Genomic DNA, 12,211 nt, shown 5'->3' with positions numbered 1-12,211 from the left:
TTCTCAGGATATAAGGTGTATTCCCAGGTCTTTGATTTTTGGGGATGCAATTTTAAAAGGTATTGTATTTTTGTATTCCTTTTCTAATATTTTATTGTTAGTATACAGAAATGCAATTGAGGAGTTCCAGTCGTGGCGCAGTGGTTAACGAATCCAACTAGGAACCATGAGGTTGTGAGTTTGATCCCTGGCCTTGCTCAGTGGGTTAAGGATCCGGCATTGCTGTGAGCTGTGGTGTAGGTCGCAGACGCAGCTCGGATCCCACGTTGCTGTGGCTCTGGTGTAGGCCAGTGGCTACAGTTCCAATTCGATCCCTAGCCTGAGAACCTCCATATGCCGAGGGAGCAGCCCAAGAAATGGCAAAAAGACAAAAAAAAATGCAATTGATTTCTGAATGTTAATCTTATATCTTGCTACTTTGCTGAATTTGTTGATCAGTTCAAGTAATTTTTGGGTTGAGACCTTAGGGTTTTCTATATATAGTATCATGTCATCTGCATACAGTGACAGTTTTACCTCTTCTCTTCCTATTTGGATACTTTTGTTTCTTTTGTTTGTCTGATGGCTGTGGCTAGGACTTCTAGTACTATGTTGAATAACAGTGGTGAGGTGGACAGCCTTGTCTTGTTCCAGATTTTAGTGGGAAGGCTTTCAGCTTTTCTCCATTGAGTATTATATTGGCTGTGGGATTGTCATAAATGGCTTTGATTATGTTAAGGAATGTTCCCTCTATACCCACTTTGGTAAGTGTTTTTATCATGAATGGATGTTGGACTTTGTCAATGCTTTTTATGTATCTATTGAGATGATCATGTGGTTTTTGACTTTTATTAATGTGGTGTATGACATTGATTGATTTGCATATGTTGAACCATCCTTGTGAACATGGGATGAATCCCACCTGGTTGTGGTGTATGATCTTTTTGATATGTTGTTGGATTCTGAAAATATTTTAAATTAAATACCTTTAAATGAATACTTTTAAAATGTCACAACAGGAGTTCCCTGGTGACCTAGTGATTAAGGATTCAGTGTTGTCACTGCTGTAACTCAGGTTCAATTCCTGGCCCAGGAACTTCTACCTCCTCCAGGTGCAGCCAAAAAATAAAATAAAATAAAATGCCACAACATGTGGTTTTCTAGCAAATAACTTGAATTACTGGGTACCTCCTCCTTCTTTTCCAGGTAGGTTCTGGTCTTTCTCCTTTCCTGGGGAGAGGGAAAAGCCAGGAGAACAAGGACTAGAGATGTTCTACTTGATTCTAATCCTCTACTTCTTTGCTTTAATCACTTTGCTTTAATTATTCCTACACCAATGAGGTCATAGTGTGGTGAACAAAATGCAGAGCCTGGGATTTTGATAAAAGTGTCACAGTTCTGTTTTAAAGCAGAAAAAAAAATTGCAAAGTTTGGCAATATTTGACTTGAGCTAGCTGGGAAAGAAAACTATGGCTTTAATAAGCTTGCAGAAAAGAGAGCATCAAGATGTATAAAAATAGACCAACAATAACCAAATGATGCATTGTCCTTGGGTATAATCAGTGTGTAGATAAATAGAAAGTCATTGTATTCATAGAAAAGCCATACTCTTGGCTCTGAAACCAGAAACAGTAAGCACAATTCTATCACAGTATACATATGGATGCTATTTTGTTTCAGAATGGTTGACTAAAAATTTGTACCTACAGAGGCAAAATGGTGAAATGAAAAGATCATTCTTTTTAAATCAAATGGATCCATGTACTGTTGGGCAAGTTCAAAAGCACTCAAAACATTGTTTCCTGTAAAGTGGAAATAATAGTATTTACTATGATGGTATTGGAAAAGTAGAATGAGAAATACATATTAAATATCTGGGGAATTCCCATCCTGGCTCAGTGGTTAACGAATCTGACTAGAAACTATGAGGTTTTGGGTTTGAGTCCTGACCTTGCTCAGTGGCTTAAGGATCCGGCGTTGCCGTGACTGTGGTGTAGGCCTGAGGCTACATCTCCAATTAGACCCCTAGCCTGGGAACTTCCATATGCCGCAGGTGCGGCCCTAAAAATATATATATATATTTGGTTCAGGGAGTTCCTGTTGTGGTGCAGGGGATATGAATCTCACTATTATCCATGAGGATTCGGGTTTGTTTCCTGGCCTCACTTAGTGGGTTGGGGATCCGGCATTGCCGTGAACTGTGGTGTAGGTCACAGACGCGGCTTGGCTACTGTGTTGCTGTGGCTGAGGTGTAGGCTGCCAGCTGTAGCTCTGATTAGACCCCTAGCCTGGGAACCTCCATAGGCCTTAGGTGCAGCCCTAAAAAGACAAAATAAAACAGTCAGAAATAGTTAGACTCAGAAGCAGAGTAGAATGGTGGTTGCCAGGGGCTGGGGGGAAGGGGAAATAGGGAGATGTTGGCCAAGGGGTTCAAAGTTTTGGTTATGCAAGACAAACAAGTTCTGGAGAGCTAACGAAAGCAAGGTGACTAAGGTTAACAATAGCGTATTGTATACTGGAAATTTGCTAAGAGGGTAAATCTTGTGTTGTCACCAGAAAGAAAGAAAGAGAGGGAAGAAGAAAGGGAGGAAGAAATGGGGGGGAGGAGAGAGGAAGAGAGAGAAAGAAAAAGGTAATTATGTGAAGTGATGGATATGTTAATTAGTTTGATTATGTTATTTCATAGCACATATATATCAAACACTGAGTTGTACACTTCGAATATTTACAGTTCTTTATGTCACTTTTACCTCAAAGTTAAGAGGGGAAATGAAGGTTTATAAACATGCACATGTGCCAAAAATACCCTTTTTTCTAGAAGATATGTAGTATCTCTAAGTTTATCTTAGTGTAAAAATCACATAATTGTGTCAGTGTGAATAATCTTAAAAATAAATTAAAAAATACACATGGGAAATATGTAAAATTCGGAAAAAATAACTGAAATGAAATGGATTCAGCATAATTTAATTGCCTTTTTGTTTGTCTTGTTTCTCTAAAGATGTCTAATGATAAATGCTTTATGTATGTGGCCTTCTTTCCCCTTGACCACAACCCTCTACTGTAGATATTTCTATTTTATAACAATGTTTGTCTGTTTGCCCCGTATCCCTCAGGTGATAAACAGCCCATGACTCTCTGATCCTAAATTCCATACTCTTTCCATAACCCCTGCTTACTCTGCCTGAGAAGCAAATCTAGGATCAATTTTTTATAATTTGAATGCCTTATAGGACCATATGCAAGGAGTTGCTTAATTAATTTTTTCTTTTTTTTTTCTTTTTTTGTGTTTTTGCCATTTCTTGGGCCGCTCCCATGGCATATGGAGGTTCCTAGGCTAGGGGTCCAATCAGAGCTGTAGCTGCCGGCCTACCCCACAGCCACAGCAACTCGGGATCCGAGCCACATCTGCAACCTACACCACACCTCATGGCAATGCCAGATCCTTAACCCACTGAGCAAGGCCAGGGATTGAACCCACAACCTCATGGTTCCAAGTTGGATTCATTAACCACTGAGCCACGATGGGAACTCCAAGTTGCTTAAATAATATTTTGACAACTAATGTTAGCACGGCAGAAAGGAAGGGGTACCAGATTAGAAGTCAAAATACCAGAGTTCTTGTCCCAGTTCTATGATGAACTTTGTGATCATAAAGAAATCATATAACCTTTCTTGTTCTCATGTACCTCATCTGTGAAATGGGATCAGATTCTTCACTCAGAGCAAGATATTTGAGTAAATATCTTAAGTTGTGTGTGATTTCTAGGTAAGGATGGGTAGAGATGTCTTCTCTGGAATGGGTAGGAATGTTCCATCTGAATGATACCAATGTAAGTGAGAGAGGTGCTGAGAGCTCCAGGATAGCACAATTTGGGTCCATTCATGAGACAGAAAAGACACAATAATTTGAACAAGGGATAGTTTAATATAAAGAACTGCAGGCTCTAAGAAGAGATTAGAGTAACAAGGGATTAACTAGGAGGAACTGAACATTAAAGAATGTAGAAAAAGCAACAATAAGGATCAGCTACTCCCCATAGGGCTGAGATAGAGCAGCCAAGAAAGAACCCCTCCACCCAAGACGGAGATCCAGACCTTGCTGGAAGGCATGGCTCACAAAATGCCAGACAAGTCACTGTAGTGCCACACCAGTGGAACTTGCTAGAAATCTTCCCTCTGGGATGTCAGGGAAAGCTGCTTGGAGGTGTTATGCTATAGAAGTGCCCAAAGGCATCCAGAGGAATCTGCTGGCCGAGGTGCATTACAGGGTCCAATCACTAGAAAATTTATGTGCACTGCAGTAGACAGATACGTAAGAAGTCACCCAGGGAATTCCCATTGTGGCTCAGCAGTAGCAAGCCTGACTAGTATACATGAGGCTGAGGGTTCAATCCCTAGCCTTGCTCAGTGATTTAAGGATCAGGCGTGGCCATGAGCTATGATGTAGGTCGCAGATACAGTTTGAATCCCGTTTTGCTGTGGTCATGGTTGTGGCTGGCAGCTGCAGTTCCTTAGCCTGGGAATTCCACATGCCACAGGTATGGCCTTAAAAAGTGAAGGAGGAGGAGGAGGAGGAGGAGGAACATACTGTAGGAGGTGGATGCTAGAAAAACTTGCAACCTGCCAGAAATTGACACTGGAGAAGCTACCATGCTGCAGAAGCCAGATGTTGGAGAAACCACTCTCCCTACATGCTGCTCTAGGCACTGAAGAAGGAGATGCTACATGCAGTGCAGAACCCAAATGCTTGAGGAGCTTTTGGTACTACAGGAGACAGGTGTTGGAGTAGTTTTGCACCTTCAGGAACTGCACCCAGGAAGATCTGCCCTCACTGTAGGGACTCCCAGGAGAGCTCACTGGAATCAGAGAGCAAACTTCTTTCTCTTGCAATGTCTCTACAGGACCACCCATGAACATAGCTGAACCTTTGGCGGGCTGACTTGGGAAAATGCTCTGAAGGGCCCACCTCCATTTTCAATAAGCAAGAAGAAAGGGCAGATTTGGATCTGAAATGCAGTAATAACTTGTACAGGTGGACATCAGAAGTGGTTTCGTAAAAGACACAGGTTTGTGCAATGTGACTTCTGGTACCTTAGCAATTATTTATTCCAGAGGCAGGCAGCTGCAGGCCTATTGACCAAGCCTAGGCCCTAGGGAGAGCAGAGATTTTTAAATGTTGAATGAGAATGCTTTAAGGAAGGCCAGGCATGTTCTGACTAACCACAGTTCTCAGTAATTCCCTATTATCTTAACCCTAGAAAGCAAGCTTCACACAAAAACATGCCGGGTCCCTAGGCTCGTTTGAGTCTGTGATCCTTGACCACTTCCCTGTTTCATCTTACAGTTGAGAAAATGAGGCTCAAAGAAATGAAACGGCATTTAAGCTTACACTAGCTACTTCTGCCCCTGCTCTGATCTCTCTCATATTCAAACAATATGCAGAGGGATATCTGTCATATTCAAAGAAAATACAGGGAGTTCCCGTCGTGTCTCAGCAGTTAATGAACCCAACTAGGATCCATGAGATTGTGGGTTCAATCCCTGGTCTTGCTCAGTGGGTTGGGGATCTGGCATTGCCATGAGCTCTGGTGTAGGTCGCAGATAAGGCTCAAATCCCCCGATGCTGTGGCTGTGGCATAGGCCGGCAGCTATAGCTCAGGCCAGCAGCTATAGCTCAGTCCAGCAGCTGTAGCTCCAATTTGACCCTAACCTGGGAACTTATATATGCTGAGGGGGTGACCCTAAAAAGCAAAAAGCAGAAAATAAGTCCAGAATTAAGGTAATAGAGAAACCTAATTTAAGTGTTGATTTGTCTAAATGTTTGCACTGGATTTGGGCTATTTGTGTTGCAGCCTTTGTTCATTTACGTAAAATCAGGAGATTGTTGGAAGAAATGTGTTCAGGTAGTGCTCTGTGGCATGAAAATATCAGGAGTTTATCAAGACTTGTTTCTCCTTGGGTCAACTACCCTGACATTAAGTTTGCTCTCATGTAATATCCCACTCAAAATCTCTTAAAACCAAATCAGCATTTCACAATCTGTAATTACTACTATAAAAACAATTCCATTGATTCCCCTTTATCCTTTCTCCTGCATTTTCAAAGCCATTACTTTTCATCTGCCAAGTTTGTAGAGAGTCTTATCACTTCACCAGAATGGGAAATCTATGCTGTTTTCATTAAGTAACTAAATGTTAGGTGATTTTCAAATCTTACATAATTTCACACTCTCCACAAGGTGAGAAAGAAAACTTTATTGCAGGTTTTTTTTTTTTTAGGATTGCTGATAATGATGATAGTAGCAAAGGCTTACTAACACAGAATCCTTCATGGTCTATGATAAGGTTTTCTATACATAATTTCATTTGAAATCTCCAGAAATTTTATTTACTACTAGCCTTTTATTTTCTAAGGAAGAAGCCAAATTTAAGATACCTTGCAGGAGTTCCTGTTGTGGCTGAGCAGGATAAAAACCTAAAACAGTGTCCATGAGGATGCAGGTTTGGTCCCTGGCCTCCTTCAGTGGGTTAAGGACCCAGCAAACTGTAACGTAGGTCATAGATGTGGCTCAGATCCCTGTGATGCACAGCTGTGGTATAGGCCTGCAGCTGCTGCTCTGGTTTGACCCCCTAGCCTGGGAACTTCCATATATCCCAGGTCCAGCCTTAAAAAAACAAAAACAAAAACAAAGAAAAAAGATACATTACATCTTAAAGATTCTATGGTGAAATATAATCAAGAAAAGATTCCAGTTAGGAGTTCCCGTCGTGGCGCAGTGGTTAACGAATCTGACTAGGAAACATGAGGTTGCGGGTTCGGTCCCTGCCCTTGCTCAGTGGGTTAACGATCCGGCGTTGCCGTGAGCTGTGGTGTAGATTGCAGACGCGGCTCGGATCCCGCGTTGCTGTGGCTCTGGCGTAGGCCGGTGGCTACAGCTCCGATTCAACCCCTAGCCTGGGAACCTCCATATGCCGCGGGAGCGGCCCAAGAAATAGCAACAACAACAACAACAACAGCAACAACAACAACAACAACAACAACAAAAAAAAAAAAAGACAAAAGACAAAAAAAAAAAAAAAAAAAAAAAAAAAAAAAAAAAAAGATTCCAGTTAATTTCAAACAAAAGCTTAAGTAATCTCCACAACCTAATTATTGGTTTTTTTTAAATAAATACATCTCCAGAAGTTGACTTTTGAAATTTTAGGTAAATAAATGAGTTTTGGAAATTAATCTCAGCTGCAATAATTATAATTAGTCAGAGAATGGGGGAAAACTTAAAATTCTGAAGACCAAGAATGTGAGTTTATATATCTGATCTGCCAGCCAGGGGTCATAATTTAACATCTCAGAGTTTCATTTTTTAATCGATAATGCAGGTGGGATTCCATGTCCTTTTATAATTTTTGCCTAACGTTTTATTTTTAAACATCAAAGTCATCCTATGAGGTATAATCCACATATTTTTACTCATTCCAAAAATTCAGGGAACCCACATTCTGTCAGGCGGAATTTTGTATGCTATGAATGCAGCAGTGAACCAGAGAATTTCTGCTTTCATGTAGCCTATATTCTGGAGGGGGAGACAGGAAACTAATCAGGTAATCATCAAGTATGATAAGTGCTATATTAGGTATAAGTGCTATGTAATGGTAATAGTTTAGAAAAATGTCAGTTATTCAAAAAAGACCCTGCTTATATTGCAGGCATTTCCTCTAAAGCTACTGAAGCAGATTCAAAGGGATGATTGGGCGACTACATTTGTCAGCTTGGGGAGAGGAAAAGAAAAAGGAGAGAAGCAGACTGGGTCCTTTTGAGCAGTGGGTTGAGAGCTTGAAACTTTGGGTACTCAACAAATGTACAATGAATCTGAGCATAGTCAAGCTTCTAACCTTATATAAATCAAATTAATGCTGCAGTTCTATAAAGGACATATTTTAGAATGCTAGTATGATGACCATCCTTAATGGTTAAGCTGGTTTCTGTCTCTTAAAACCTCATCTGTCCAATGGTCCTGGAAAGGGAAAAGAGCAGAGGTGATCTCAAGGAGGAGGAGGATACGGCATCCAGCATCTTATAAGGGAAGTCCCAGCCACACGAGGAAGGAGGGAACACCCGCCCTATGTGACCCACTGGACTATGGAAGAAGGGTGATCCAGAGTTTCCTCTTAGTAGCCTATCCTTGGGTGAAAAGCTGGGATGCTGGTGGGTGGTGCTGGATAGTAAACATCTGATAGATAATGGAGGAGTCTGGAACATCAGGGACTAATAGCATGTTCCTCTTCCTGCCTGAGGAAAAATGCATACCCCTAGTTTAAAACCTTGAATGTGAACATGTGTCCTTGGAGGGATAATGCCAAAGCCAAAAGAAGTAACCAGAGAACACCCTGAAGCAAAACTCCTGGTCCCCAGAGGCCTGTTCAGAGTGTCTGCAGCTGCACTGCCCAATATGGTAGCCACTAGATGCATGAGGCTACTTAAATGAATTTTTCTTAACGTTTTAAAATTGAAGTATAGTTGATGTACAGTGTTTCAGGTGTATAACAAAGTGATTCAGTTATGTATATATATGGTTTCCTGTGCTATATAGTAGGTCCTTGTTGTTAATCGATTTTATATATGATAGTATCTATTAATCTCAAATTCCCAATTTATCCTTCCCTTTCTCACTTTCCTTCTTGTTAACCACAGGTGTTTTCTTCATCTGTGAGTCCATTTCTATTTTGTAGATAAGTTCACTTGTATCATTTTTTAGATTGCAGATGTAGGTGATCTCATACAGTATTTGTCTTTGTCTAAATTACTTCACTTAGTATGGTAATTTCTAGGTCCATCCATATTACTGTCAATGGCGTTATTTCATTCTTCTTTATGGCTGAGTAATATTCTGTTGTATGTGTGTATCCATATCTGTTTATGGATATTTATGTCACTTACATGTCTTAGCTATTGTAAATAGTGCTGCTATGAACATTTGGGGTGCATGGATCTTTTTGAATTAGAGTTTTGTCTGGATATATGCCCAGAAATGGGGATTGCTACATCATATGGTAACTCTATTTTTAGTTTTTAAGGAAACTCCATACCATTCTCCACAGTGGCTGCACCAATTTACATTCACACCAACAATGTAAGAGGGTTCCCTTTGCTCCACACCATCTCCCTTATTTGTAGACATTTTGATGATGGCCATACTGATAGGTATGAGGTGTTACCTCATTGTAGTTTTGATTGGCATTTCTCTGGTAATTAGTGGTATTGAGCATCTTTTCATGTGCCTGTTGGCCATCTGTATGTCTTTTTTGGAGGAAAAATGGTATCTTCCAACCATTTTGTGTTTGGGTTATTTGTTTTTTTTTTTTTTATATTGAGCTATATAAGCTGTTTGTGTATTTTTAAAATTAATCCCTTTTTGGGTGCATCATTTGCAAATATTTTTTCCCATCCCTGTGTTGTCTTTTTGTTTTATTTATGATTTCATTTGCTGTGCAAAAGCTTTTAGGTTTAATTAGGTCCCATTTGCTTATTTTTGCTTTTGTTTCTATTACCTTAAGAGATGGAGCCAAAAAAAATGTTGCTGAGATTTATGTCAAAGAGTGTTCTGGCTATAATTTTCTCTAAGAGTTTTATAGTATCTGGTCTTACATTTAGGTCTTTAATCCATTTTGAGTTTATTTTTGTATATGGTGTTAAAGAATGTTCTAATTTGATTATTTTAACATATAGCTGTTCCACTTATTGAAGAGACTGTCTTTTCTCCACTGTATATTCATACCTTTTTGTTGTATATTAATTTATAGTAAGTACTCAGGTTTATTTCTGGTCTTTCTATCCTATTCCATTGATGTATATGTCTGTTTTTATGCCAGTACCATACTGTTTTGATGACCATAGCTATGTAGTATAGTCTGAAGTCAGGCAGCATGATTCTTCCAGTTTCATTCTTCTTCCTCAAGATTGGTTATTTGGGGTCTTCTGTATTTCCACACAAATTAAAAAAAATTTGTTCCAGTTCTGTGGAAAATGCCATTGATAATTTGATAGAGATTGTATTGAATATGTAGATTGCCTTGAGTAGTATAGTTATTTTAATGATACTGATTTTTCCAACCCAAGAACACAGTATATCTTTCATCTATTTATGTCATCTTTAGCTTCTTTCATTAGCATCTTATAGGTTTTTGAATACAAGTCTTTTGCTTCTCTAGGGTAAATTTTTAGGTATTTTATTCTTTTTGATGCAGTGGTGAATGGAATTGTTTCTTTATCCTTCTGATATCTCATTGTTAGTGCATAGAAATGCAACAAATTTCTGCAAATTTATCATATCTATTCATGATCTCTAGTAGGTTTCTAGTGGTGTCTTTGGGATTCTCTAGGTAAAGTATCACTTCATCTGCAAACAATGACAGTTTCACTTCTTCCTTTCCAATTTGAGTTCCTTTTATTTGTTTTTTTTCTCTGATTTCTGTGACTAGGACTTCCAAAACTATGTTTGATAAAAGTGGTGAAAATAGGCATCCTTGCCTTTGCCTGATCTTAGAGGGAATTCTATCAGCTTTTCAGTATTGAGTATGATGTTATTGTAATAAGTGTATTAAAATTTTAAAGTTATTCAGATTAAATTAAATTTAAAATTTGGTTGCTTAGTCACACCAGCCACTTTTCCAGTCCCCAATAACTATGCAAAGGATAGCTACTGTATTAAAAGACAAATATAAAACATTTCCATCATAGCAGAAAGTTCTGTTAGGCAACAGTGGTCTCGAGCAGTGAGCAGCAAACATTTTCTCTAAAGACCCAGACAATAAACATTTTTAACATTGCAGACCAGTTTCCTTCACAACTACTCAGTACACATAGCATTAAAGCAGCCATAGTCCATGTGTAAATAAGCAAGCATGTCCCTGTTCCAATAAAACTTTATTTATGTAGACTTTTGTCCAAGGCCCACAGTGTGTCAATTTCTGGTTTAGAGGATCTGAAAGTTCCTACATGCCTTGGTGAAGGAACAAGAAACACTGAATGAATCTTCCGACTAGTGGAGCCCTGGGATAGGACCAAATTACCTGATTTTGTACCTAAAGCAATATAGGTCAAGGTGCAGCTTAACAGCTCCAACCTGCCAAGGACCAGACTAAGTGCCACAGAATTTCACACAAACTTGCACATAGAGTCAAGGAGAAGGAGTGGGGAGAGATGGAAGAAATCTGCAAGACCAACCCCAAGTAAGCCAAATGATCTAAAATAAACTGTTTAAGTGGAAGAGACAGTGATGGTGTTTGTTGGCAAATGTAGATGTCACCACCCACTGTCCCAACCCCACCACTTCATGTATCCTCACCTCTCACACTGAAGGAATAGGATGAAACTCAAAGAGAATTTTATTTTTATTTATTTATTTATTTGCATTCTAGGGCCACACCCATAGCATATGGAAGTTCCTAGGCTGGGGTCAAATCAGAGCTGTAGCTGCTGGCCTATGCCACAGCCACAGCAACTAGGATCCAAGCCACATCTGTGACCTATACCACAGCTCATGGCAATGCTGGATCCTCAACCCACTGAGTGAGGCCAGGGATCGAACCCATGCCCACTAGTCAGGTTAGTTTCCACTGTGCCACAATGGGAACCTCCTCAAAATAAATTTTAGATCAATTCTAGAAACAAATAAACCATAGTTTCTTTGTGTCTCTGAACCAGAGTAAATAAAAGATTAACCCTGCTACATGATGTTTTCTCACATGCACATGAGGCTTAGGAAAGGAAATCTTTGCATTCTTTCTAGGAACTCTGATTTGAGCTAATTCATTTCTACAGCCTCTCCTGGGCCTCCGTGTGATTGATGGTCTGCACTGAGGTGTTGTGTGAAGAGAACACAGGCCTAGAGGGAGAGAACCTGTACTCTAACTGTGTGGATTGTGCTAAACCTCTTAACTGCTCTAGGCCTCCGTGACTTCATCTGCCACACCAGATGCAAATCAAATGACTCCTACATTCTTATCCAACTCAGGTAACAATTTTTCGATTCATCTAAAAGACATCTGGCTGAGGTTATAGCCTGCGTTTACAATTAATATAGTGAACCAGATCATATGTCAATGAATAAAGTCATAGCTTTATTAGTCTACCAGTTCACTCAAAAGTGATAACATTTTATACTTGGATGGCTATAGGATCATCTTATCACTCAAACTGTGTTAGTCTACTTGGGCTGCCATAATAAAATACC

The 12,211-nt window shown here is 39.6% G+C and overlaps 1 protein-coding gene across 1 annotated transcript in view; it reads left to right on the top strand.

The window, feature by feature from the left end:
• CCDC148 (coiled-coil domain containing 148) overlaps positions 1-11,992 on the top strand; it is a 370,013-nt gene extending 358,021 nt beyond the window's left edge. Inside the window, exons 15-16 of the transcript XR_014830487.1 lie at positions 4,884-5,048; positions 11,800-11,992. The gene's annotated coding sequence lies outside the window, so the exon portion shown is untranslated. The remainder of the gene's footprint in view (positions 1-4,883; positions 5,049-11,799) is intronic.
• Positions 11,993-12,211: the final 219 nt, after the last annotated feature.

The sequence above is a fragment of the Sus scrofa genome, chromosome 15 (genome assembly GCF_054392235.1).
Source record: "Sus scrofa isolate SSC_HxYL_T2T_F1_AM1 chromosome 15, Sscrofa_HxYL_maternal_Yorkshire_Landrace_v2.0, whole genome shotgun sequence".
NCBI classification, from domain to species: domain Eukaryota; kingdom Metazoa; phylum Chordata; class Mammalia; order Artiodactyla; family Suidae; genus Sus; species Sus scrofa.
This window is presented reverse-complemented; position numbering and strand designations above follow the sequence as displayed.